Here is an 11,621-nt window from a genome sequence, read left to right as displayed (position 1 = left end):
GCTTCCGCTTGAGGACAAGCGAGGTCTAAGCTTCCGGGAGTTGATACGTCCATTTTGCATCATGCTTTTATATCAATATTTATTGCATTATGGGTTGTTATTACACATTATATCTCAATACTTATGGATATTCTCTCTTATTTTACAAGGTTTACCATGAAGAGGGGGAATGCCAGCAGCTGGAATTCTGGCTGGAAAAGGAGCAAACATTGGAAACCTATTCTGCACTGCTCCAAAAATCCTGAAACTCCACGGAACTTATTTTTGGAATTAATAAGAATTATTGAGCAGAAGAAACACCAGAGAGGGCCCACACCCTGGCCAGGAGGGTGGGGGGCGCGCCCCCTGTCTCCTGGGCCCCCTGGTGGCCCTCCGTTGTCCATCTTCTGCTATATGAAGGCTTTTACCCTGGAAAAAATCGTGGGCAAGCTTACGGGATGAAACTCTGCCGCCACGAGGCGGAACCTTGGCAGAACCAATCTAGGGCTCCAGCGGAGCTGTTCTGCCGGGGAAACTTCCCTCCGGGGGGGGGGGGTCATCACCATCGTCATCACCAACGATCCTCTCATCGGGAGGGGGTCAATCTCCATCAACATCTTCACCAGCACCATCTCCTCTCAAAATCCTAGTTCATCTCTTGTATCCAATCTTGTATCAAAACCACAAATTGGTACATGTGGGTTGCTAGTAGTGTTGATTACTCCTTGTAGTTGATGCTAATTGGTTTACTTGGTGGAAGATCATATGTTCAGATCCTTAATGCATATTATTACTCCTCTGATTATGAACATGAATATGCTTTGTGAGTAGTTACGTTTGTTCCCGAGGACATGGGTGAAGTCTTGCTATTAGTAGTCATGTGAATTTGGAATTCGTTCGATATTTTAAAGAGATGTATGTTGTCTTTCCTCTAGTGGTGTTATGTGAACGTTGACTACATGACACTTCACCATTATTTGGGCCTAGAGGAAGGCATTGGGAAGTAATAAGTAGATGATGGGTTGCTAGAGTGATAGAAGCTTAAACCCTAGTTTATGCATTGCTTCGTAAGGGGCTGATTTGGATCCATATGTTTAATGATGTGGTTAGGTTTACCTTAATACTTCTTTTGCAGTTACGGATGCTTGCAATAGGGGTTAATCATAAGTGGGATGCTTGTCCAAGTAACGGCAGTACCCAAGCACTGGTCCACCCACATATCAAATTATCGAAGTACCGAACGTGAATCATATGAGCGTGATGAAAACTAGCTTGACGATAATTCCCATGTGTCCTCGGGAGCTCTTTTATCATTATAAAAAATTTTCAGGCTTGTCCTTTGCTACAAAAAGGATTGGGTCACCTTGCTGCATTTTATTTACTTTATTTACTTGTTACTCATTACAATTTATCTTATCACAAAACTATCTGTTACCTACAATTTCAGTGCTTGCAGAGAAAACCTTACTGAAAACCGCTTATCATTTCCTTCTGCTCCTTGTTGGGTTCGACACTCTTACTTATCGAAAGGACTACGATAGATCCCCTACACTTGTGGGTCATCATGCAGCAACCGCTCCACACTCGCGCAGGTAACAAGCAAACATGCGGGCGGCGGTCATTGTGGCCCGAGAGCTCCTGCGGTGCAGGTTGCTTGAGAGTGGCCGCGACGCCTTGCTGGAATGGGTCGACGAGCTGATGGATGCGGCATGCAGGGGGGCGGTGCCGTTCTGCACCCTCCCCATGTCACAGGCGGTGGGGGGGGCATGTGATACGTCTCCAACGTATCTATAATTTTTGATTGCTACATGCTACTTTATCTACTGTTTTAGGCAATATTGGGCTTATTATCCGCTTTTATATTATTTTTGGGACTAACCTATTAACCGGAGGCCCAGACCAGATTTGCTGTTTTATGCCTATTTCAGTGTTTCGAGGAAAAGGAATATCAGACGGAGTCAAAACGGAACAGAATCAACTGAAGAAGTTATTTTTGGAAGGAAAGCCACCCGGGAGATTTGGAGTCCACGTCAAGAAAGAAACAAGGAAGGCACGAGGTAGGGGGCGCGCCCACCCCCCTGGGCGCGCCCTCCACCCTCGTGGGGCCCTCGTGGCTCTCCTGACGTATTTCTTCCTCCTATATATACCAATATACCCAAAAACTTCCAGAACAGAAAATAGATCGGGAGTTCCGCCACCGCAAGCCTCTGTAGCCGCCAAAAACCAATCGGGACCCTGTTCTAGCACCCTGCCAGAGGGGGATCCCATCACCGGAGGCCATCTTCATCATCCCGGCGCTATCCATGATGAGGAGGGAGTAGTTCACCCTCGGGGCTGAGGGTATGTACCAGTAGCTATGTGTTTGATCTCTCTCTCTCTCGTGTTCTCTCTCGTGTTCCTCTAGGGCACGATATTGATGTATCCCGAGCTTTGCTATTGTAGTTGGATCTTATGATGTTTCTCCCCCTCTACTCTCTTGTGATTAATTGAGTTTCCCCTTTGAAGTTATCTTATCGGATTGAGTCTTTTATGAACACTTGATGTATGTCTTGCGTGGGATAACCGTGGTGACAATGGGTTATTCTATTGATCCACTTGATGTATGTTTTGGTGATCAACTTGCGGGTTTTGTGACACTTGGGAACCTATGCATAGGGGTTGGCACACGTTCTTGACTCTCCGATAGTAGCTTTGGGGCACTCTTTGAAGTACTTTTATGTTGGTTGGATGAATCTGAAATTGTGTGATGCATATCGTATAATCATGCCCACGGATACTTGAGGTGACAATGGAGTATCTAGGTGACATTAGGGTTTTGTTTGATTTGTATCTTAAGGTGTTATTCTAGTACGAACTCTTTTATAGATCGATCCGAAAGAATAGCTTTGTGGTGGTTTCATACCCGACCATAATCTCTACGTTTGTTCTCCGCTATTAGTGGCTTTGGAGTGACTCTTTGTTGCATGTTGAGGGCTTGTCATATGTTCTATCTATGTTATTATTGTTGAGAGAACTTGCACTAGTGAAAGTATGAACCCTAGGCCTTGTTTCCTATCATTGCAATACCGTTTATGCTCACTTTTACCACTTGCTACCTTGCTGTTTTTTATTATTTCAGATTACAAAAACCTATATCTACTATCTATTTTGCACTTGTATCACCATCTCTTCACCAAACTAGTGCACCTATACAATTTACCATTGTATTGGGTGTGTTGGGGACACAAGAGACTCTCTGTTATTTGGTTGCAGGGTTGCTTGAGAGAGACCATCTTCATCCTACGCCTCCTACGGATTGATAAACCTTAGGTCATCCACTTGAGGGAAATTTGCTACTGTCCTACAAACCTGTGCACTTGCAGGCCCAACAACGTCTACAAGAAGAAGGTTGTGTAGTAGACATCAAGCTCTTTTCTGGTGCCGTTGCCGGGGAGGCTAGGTAAGTGAAGGTATATCTTTACATCTTGAAATCGAATCTTTTTGTTTCTTGTTTTAGCACTAGTCTAGTTTATAAAAGAAAACTACAAAAAAAATGGAGTTGAGTTTGTATCATATGCTTCACCTTTTTAATATCTTTCATGAGTATGATGGACAGGATAATTGTGCTCAAGTGCTAGAAGAAGAAATCTATAGAATGTTTGGCACTAAATCTTTGAATGATGAGCATGATTGCAATGTTGTTAGTATGAATTCCTTGAATATCCACGATGCTAATGATATGCAAAGCCACAAGCTTGGGGAAGCTATGTTTGATGAATATGATATATTTTGTCCCCCAAGCTTTGATGAGCAAATTTACTATGATGAAAGCATGCCTCCTATTTATGATGATTATTGTGATGATACGTATGCTATAAAGAAGAAATTTGCTTATGTGGAGAGTAGTAAATTTTCTATGCTTGTAGATCATGAAAAGAATGATTTAGGTGCTGGTTATATTGTTGAATTCATTCATGATGCTACTGAAAATTATTATGAGGGAGGAACTTATGCTTGTAGGAATTGCAATAATGTCAAGTTTCCTCTCTATGTGCTTAAATTCTCGAGGCTATGCTTGTTTTACTTTCCTATGCTAGTTGATTATTGTTCTCCTAAGTTGTTTGCTCACAAAATCCCTATGCACAGGAAGTGGGTTAGACTTAAATGTGCTAGTCATATGCTTCATGATGCTCCCGTTATGTTTCAATTCTTATCTTTCATGTGAGCATCATTGTCATCATCATGCCTAGCTAGAAAGGCATTAAAGAAAAGCGCTTGTTGGGAGACAACCCAATATTTATCCTTACTGTTTTTGTGTGTCCACATGATTATGCTACTGTAGTAATCATGTTTTATAGCTTTTGTTTCAATAAAGTGCGAAGTAGAACCTTTGGGAAGACTTGGGTGAAGTTTTTGTGATATTGCTGTGAAAAACAGAAACTTTAGCGCTCACGAGATTAGCTGCCATTTTTTACTGGAGAGTGATTTTAGGTTGATTATTTTTGAAGATGATTAATAGACAACTTTCTCAGGTCCAGCAATTTATTTCATAATTTTTGGGGTTCCATAAGTATACGTTTTATATAGATTACTACAGACTGTTCTGTTTTTGACAGATTCTGTTTTCTATGTGTTGTTTGCTTATTTTGATGAATCTATGAGTACTATCGGAGGGTATGAACCATAGATAAGTTGGAGTACAGTAGATATTACACCAATATTAATTTAGAATGAGTTAATTGCAGTACCTAAGTGGTGGTTTTATTTTCTTATACTAACGGAGCTTACGAGTTTTGTTTTGAGTTTTGTGTGGTTGAAGTTTTCAAGTTTTGGGTAAAGATTCGATGGACTATGGAATAAGGAGTGTAAAGAGCCTAAGCTTGGGGATGCCCAAGGCACACCAAGGCAATATTCAAGGATGTCCAAGAGCCTAAGCTTGGGGATGCCCCCGGAAGGCATCCCCTCTTTCGTCTTCGTTCATCGGTAACTTTACTTGGAGCTATATTTTTATTCGCCACATGATATGTGTTTTTCTTGGAGCGTCAATTTCTATTGTTAGTGTTTGCTTGCTGTTAGTTAGAATAATGCTTTGCCTCTTTAGTTTCAATAAAAAAGTCAATGATAGCCTTTGCCATGCTTATTTTGCTAGTTTGCATGTTGCTGTTTGAAAACAGAAAGTTTACCGCTGTTGCAAAAATTCCCTAGAAAAGTCAGAGCATGGTCTAACGTTGAATCTTTTTGCATATTGAGATCTGATAAATTTATTACAGTGGGAATTTTAGTTCATAATTTTTGGAGTCAGTGAAGTATTGATACTCTTGCATTCTTTACAGACTGTACTGTTTTGGCAGATTGCTGTTATGGTTGCATTGCTTGCATATGTTTACTTGTTTAATGATTCTATTTGAGGATAGGAGTATTAAATATGCAGAGGCATTTAGTATTAAATGTTGAATAATAATTTTAGTGATTAGTTACAGTAGAATATGATAAGGTTTTGCATTGGTTTATACTAACCTATCTCACGAGTTCTTGTTGAGTTTGTTGTGAATGAAGCTTTTGATAAAAAGAGAAACCATGATATCGGACGACTTGACCATAAGGTCGGATGTTTCCGTGAGCAGTAAGCAGCGGATCTCCCCTTTTTGGGGGGAGAGGAATTAAGGAGACACAAAAGCTCAAGCTTGGGGATGGCCAAGGCACCCCAAGATAATATTTCAAGAAGTCTCAAGCATCTACGCTTGGGGATGCCCCGGTAGGCATCGCACCTTTCTTCTTCAACAACTATCGGTTAGTATCGGTTGAGCCTAAGTTTTTGCTTCTTCACATGAGTTGTGCTATCCTTGCAATGTAGTTTTGTTTAGCTTTGCTTGCTGTTTGAATAAACTATCAAGATCTGAAATTATTAAATGGGAGAGTCTTCACATAGTTGCATAATTATTCGACTACTCATTGATCTTCACTTATATCTTTTGGAGTAGTTTGTTGTTGCTCTAGTGCTTCACTTATATCTTTTAGAGCATGGTGGTAGTTTTATTTTGGAGAAATAGATGAACTCTCATGCTTCACTTAGATTATTTTGAGAGTCGTTAATAGCATGGCAATTTTCTTAATGTTAATATACTTGGTGTTCAAGATATGTGAACCTTTCTTTTGAAGTGAATTGAATACTAAGATAAGTTTGATGGTTGATAATTGTTTTGAGATATGGAGGTGATAATATCAGAGTCGTGCTAGTTGGGTGATTATGAATTTGAGAAATACTTGTGTTGAAGTTAGCAAGTCCCGTAGCATGCACGTATGGTTAAAGTTGTGTAACAAATTTGAAACATGAAGTGTACCTGCTTGTGCATCCTTATGAGTGGCGATCGGGGACGAGCGATGGTCTTTTCCTACCAATCTATCCCCCTAGGAGCATGCGCGTAGTACTTGATTTTTGATGACTTCTAAATTTTTGCAATAAGTATATGAATTCTTTTGACTAATGTTGAGTCCATGGATTATACGCACTCTCACCTTTCCGCCTTTGCTAGCCTCTTCGGTACCGTGCATTGCCCTTTCTCACCTTGAGAGTTGGTGCAAACTTCGCCGGTGCATCCAAACCCCGTGATACGATATGCTCTATCACACATAAACCCCCTTATATCTTCCTCAAAACAGCCACCATACCTACCTATTATGGCATTTCCATAGCCATTCCGAGATATATTGCCATGCAATTTCCACCATCATCATCATGACATACATTACTTTTGTCATATTGCCATTGCATGATCATATAGTTGACATCGTATTTGTGGCAAGGCCACCATGCATTATTTTCCATACGTGTCACTCTTGATTCATTGCACCATCCTGGTACACCGCCGAAGGCATTCATATAGAGTCATATCTTGTTCTAAGTTTTGAGTTGTAATCCTTATGTTGTAATCAATAGAAGTGTGATGATCATCATTATTAGAGCATTGCCTAAACAAAAAAAAGAAAGGCCAAAAAAAAAGAAAGGCCCAAAAAAAAGAGAAAGGCCAAAAAAAGAGAAAGGCCCAAAAAAAGAAAAGAAAAGGGCAATGCTACTATCTCTTTTTCCACACTTGTGCTTCAAAGTAGCACCTTGTTCTTCATGTAGTGAGTCTCATATATTGTGCTTCAAAGTAGCACCTTGTTCTTCATGTAGTGAGTCTCATAAGTTGTCTTTTTTATACTAGTGGGAATTTTTCATTATAGAACTTGGCTTGTATATTCCTACGATGGGCTTCCTCAAATGCCCTAGGTCTTCATGAGCAAGCAAGTTGGATGCACACCCACTAGTTTTCTTTTGTTGAGCATTCATAGCTCTAGTGCATTCGTTGCATGGCAATCCCTACTCCTCATGTTGACATCAATTGATGGGCATCTCCATAGCCCGTTGATTAGCCTCGTCAATGTGAGACTTTCTCTTTTTTTGTCTTCTCCACACAATCCCCATCATCATATTCTATTCCACCCATAGTGCTATATCCATGGCTCGCGCTCATGTATTGCGTGAAGGTTGAAAAAGTTTGAGATTATTTAAGTATGAAACAATTGCTTGGCTTGTTATCGGGGGTATAGAAGTTGGGAACATCTTTGTGTGACGAAAATGAAGCATAGCCTAACTATATGATTTTGTAGGGATGAACTTTCTTTTGCCATGTTATTTTGAGAAGACATGATTGCTTTGATTAGTATGCTTGAAGTATTATTATTTTTGTGTCAATATGAACTTTTGTCTTGAATCTTTCGGATCTGAATATTCATATCACAATTAAGAAGATTTACATTGAAATTATGCCAAAGTATCACTCCGCATCAGAAATTCTTTTTTATCATTTACCTACTCGAGGACGAGCAGGAATTAAGCTTGGGGATGCTTGATACGTCTCCAACGTATCTATAATTTTTGATTGCTCCATGCTACTTTATCTACTGTTTTAGGCAATATTGGGCTTTATTATCCACTTTTATATTATTTTTGGGACTAACCTATTAACCGGAGGCCCAGCCCAGATTTGTTGTTTTATGCCTATTTCAGTGTTTCGAGGAAAAGGAATATCAGACGGAGTCAAAACGGAACGGAATCAACTGAAGAAGTTATTTTTGGAAGGAAAGCCACCCGTGAGACTTGGAGTCCACGTAAAGAAAGAAACGAGGAAGGCACGAGGTAGGGGGCGCGCCCACCCCCCTGGGCGCGCCCTCCACCCTCGTGGGGCCCTTGTGGCTCTCCTGACGTATTTCTTCCTCCTATATATACCAATATACCCAAAAACTTCCAAAACAGAAAATAGATCGGGAGTTCTGCCACCGCAAGCCTCTGTAGCCGCCAAAAACCAATCGGGGCCCTGTTCCGGCACCCTGCCGGAGGGGGATCCCATCACCGGAGGCCATCTTCATCATCCCGGCGCTATCCATGACGAGGAGGGAGTAGTTCACCCTCGGGGCTGAGGGTATGTACCAGTAGCTATGTGTTTGATCTCTCTCTCTTGTGTTCTCTCTCGTGTTCCTCTATGGCACGATCTTGATGTATCCCGAGCTTTGCTATTGTAGTTGGATCTTATGATGTTTCTCCCCCTCTACTCTCTTGTGATGAATTGAGTTTCCCCTTTGAAGTTATCTTATCGGATTGAGTCTTTTATGAACACTTGATGTATGTCTTGCGTGGGACAACCGTGGTGACAATGGGTTATTCTATTGATCCACTTGATGTATGTTTTGGTGATCAACTTGCGGGTTTCGTGACACTTGGGAACCTATGCATAGGGGTTGGTACACATTCTTGACTCTCCGATAGTAGCTTTGGGGCACTCTTTGAAGTACTTTATGTTGGTTGGATGAATCTGAGATTGTGTGATGCATATCGTATAATCATGCCCACGGATACTTGAGGTGACAATGGAATATCTAGGTGACATTAGGGTTTTGGTTGATTTGTATCTTAAGGTGTTATTCTAGTACAAACTCTTTTATAGATCGATCCGAAAGAATAGCTTTGTGGTGGTTTCGTACCCGACCATAATCTCTATGTTTGTTCTCCGCTATTAGTGGCTTTGGAGTGACTCTTTGTTGCATGTTGAGGGCTTGTCATATGTTCTATCTATGTTATTATTGTTGAGAGAACTTGCACTAGTGAAAGTATGAACCCTAGGCCTTGTTTCCTATCATTGCAATACCGTTTATGCTCACTTTTACCCACTTGCTACCTTGCTGTTTTTTATTATTTCAGATTACAAAAACATATATCTACTATCTATTTTGCACTTGTATCACCATCTCTTCGCCGAACTAGTGCGCCTATACAATTTACCATTGTATTGGGTGTGTTGGGGACACAAGAGACTCTCTGTTATTTGGTTGCAGGGTTGCTTGAGAGAGACCATCTTCATCCTACGCCTCCTACGGATTGATAAACCTTAGGTCATCCACTTGAGGGAAATTTGCTACTGTCCTACAAACCTGTGCACTTGCAGGCCCAACAACGTCTACAATAAGAAGGTTGTGTAGTAGACATCAGCGTGCGCTTATCCCCGACACAATCACGCGCCCCCTCCCAGGGGCCACGGAGAGCCTCTCGACGCCGACCTGCCTCGTGGAGCAGCCCGCGCCATCCCAAGCATGCCCCTTGGCGCGGGGCTGCTTCACGCGACACCACCAGGGGCCGCGCTGGAGTGCTAGCCTCTCGTAAACAGGACCAGAGGATGGCAGAAGGGAGCGGGAACGTTAGGCGGCCAGGCGGCGCCCCTGGTGCGAACAGCCCGGAGGCCTACGTCCTCGTCGCGATGGATCCAAGGCACGCGCTAGGAGAGGGCCCCAACCGATCCCCCACGCCAGGCTGGGCGCTGGACACACACGAGGCCGAGCTCTCCTTCGAACCACCACAAAGCCCTGCCGACGTCCCCTACAGTGGCAGCCTCTGGGTACAGTTAACGCCGCTGGGGCACGCTTACACTGACCATGGATCACAGGTGAACTAAGACGCAGCGACCACCAGGACCCTCAGGACGGCGGGCCCCCCTCAGGAGCGTGAAGGACGTTGGGAGCAGCGCGGGGAAGCCCAGCGATGGGGCCTTCCTCGCACTGCGCGGAGCAGGATCCAGCCTGGAGGTAGGTTCCCTGCCGGGGAAGGCGCCGGCGAGCCCTTCTCCTCGACGGGGGGCCTACGATCACCGAGGACGCCACCAGCGTCCCCTTGGCCCCTTGGTCTTTCCTGGTTTCCGGTCTCCCCAACGGTGGTCAGGGGTGGCACACGGCGGGGTCCTCGTAGGGTGACATGAAGCAAGGCCCGGGCCTGTGAAGGTCTCCGCTCGTGACACTCTCACGTAATAATGAGTGGGGCTGTACACGCTCCGGAGTCTCCTGAGTGCTGCCCTGGGGCCTCACGGGGGCTCCCACCCACGTCCTAGTCGAAGCACCATGCTCCGTGCTGGCCGTCGACACCGTCCCCAATGACTATGCCAAGCCAGTGGAAGCACTTAGCTCCGCGCTGGTGAGAAGACCGAAGACTGAAGACTGAAGACTAGCCAGGCATCGAACGCGGCCATCTGCTTTTTCGCCTCCTTTTTGTATTTGCTTGTCGACTTTTTGCAGCAGTTTGTCTTTCGTGCGTTTATAAAAATGGGGGGAGTTTTCTCGTTTCGTGCCGCTCTCTTGCTTTTAGCTCTTGCGTTCTTTGTGGAAACTCATGACCGCTACCCTGCCCTCGAGCGCCTCATGAGCTGGGGCTGGGTACGGTGTACGCACTGGTACCGATCGCTCCCCCCAGGGGCTCGGAGGTGCGGCCGCCCCGCGCGCCCAACTCGTCACAGTCTAGCAGTTGGCTCCTCATGAGGCACTCCACGGCAGGCCAGCAGGCCCCTCGAGAGGCACAGAGCCTCGCGAGCCCGCAGCAGGCTCACCTCAAGAGAAGGGGCCCGACCGCGACGCCAGGTCCCATGAAAGACCTCCGAAACCCAAGATAAGTCATAAACAACTACCTTGCTCAGCGGCTCACAGCCCTGCGGGGCCCCGCCCAGGATGTCACTTCAAAAGCATTTAGAGATCTCACACATCATAAGGGGCACCCCCTTTTCAAAATGCTCTCACAAGAATATGTTTGAGTTTTCATTATACAAGTTAAAGCAAAAGAAACACAGGCCTATCTGGACGCGCCTTCTTCGTCACTCCCATCCACGCTGCTTGTGCTGAAGCTGCCATCCTCCTCATCACCACCCGCACCAGCTCCTTTGGCTACGAGCACGGTCATGTCATCCTCAGGAGTCAGCTCCTTCACCAAAGCATCCACATGACCGTCCACCCACTTGGCAAGCTTGTCTTGGGTGGCTGCAAGCACGGGGGCTAGCACGGTGCCGAAATCGAAGTTGAAGTCAAGGTTCAGGAGGTTGCTGAAGATGCGCGAGAGCGAGCGCCCAAGAAGGCCCCGGTGCCTCTCCTCAACAAGCTGGCGGGCGTAGTAGTTCTCGTGCGGGTGAGGAGCGCTCTCATCACAAATGGCACCCAAGGCATTGTTGGCTTTGATGCGCAGACCTTGGAGCATGGAACCCTTCTCACGCTCCAGTGTCACGCGGCGACAATTTTCACTCGAAGCCTTCTCCAGGAGGGAGGTGGTGTCTTCGGCTTGCTTCCGGAGAGAGGATATCTCGGCGCAGGCAGAA

The sequence above is a fragment of the Triticum dicoccoides genome, chromosome 3B (assembly GCF_002162155.2).
Source record: "Triticum dicoccoides isolate Atlit2015 ecotype Zavitan chromosome 3B, WEW_v2.0, whole genome shotgun sequence".
NCBI classification, from domain to species: domain Eukaryota; kingdom Viridiplantae; phylum Streptophyta; class Magnoliopsida; order Poales; family Poaceae; genus Triticum; species Triticum dicoccoides.
The sequence above is the reverse complement of the archived record's forward strand: the minus strand, read 5'-3'. Positions refer to the sequence as shown.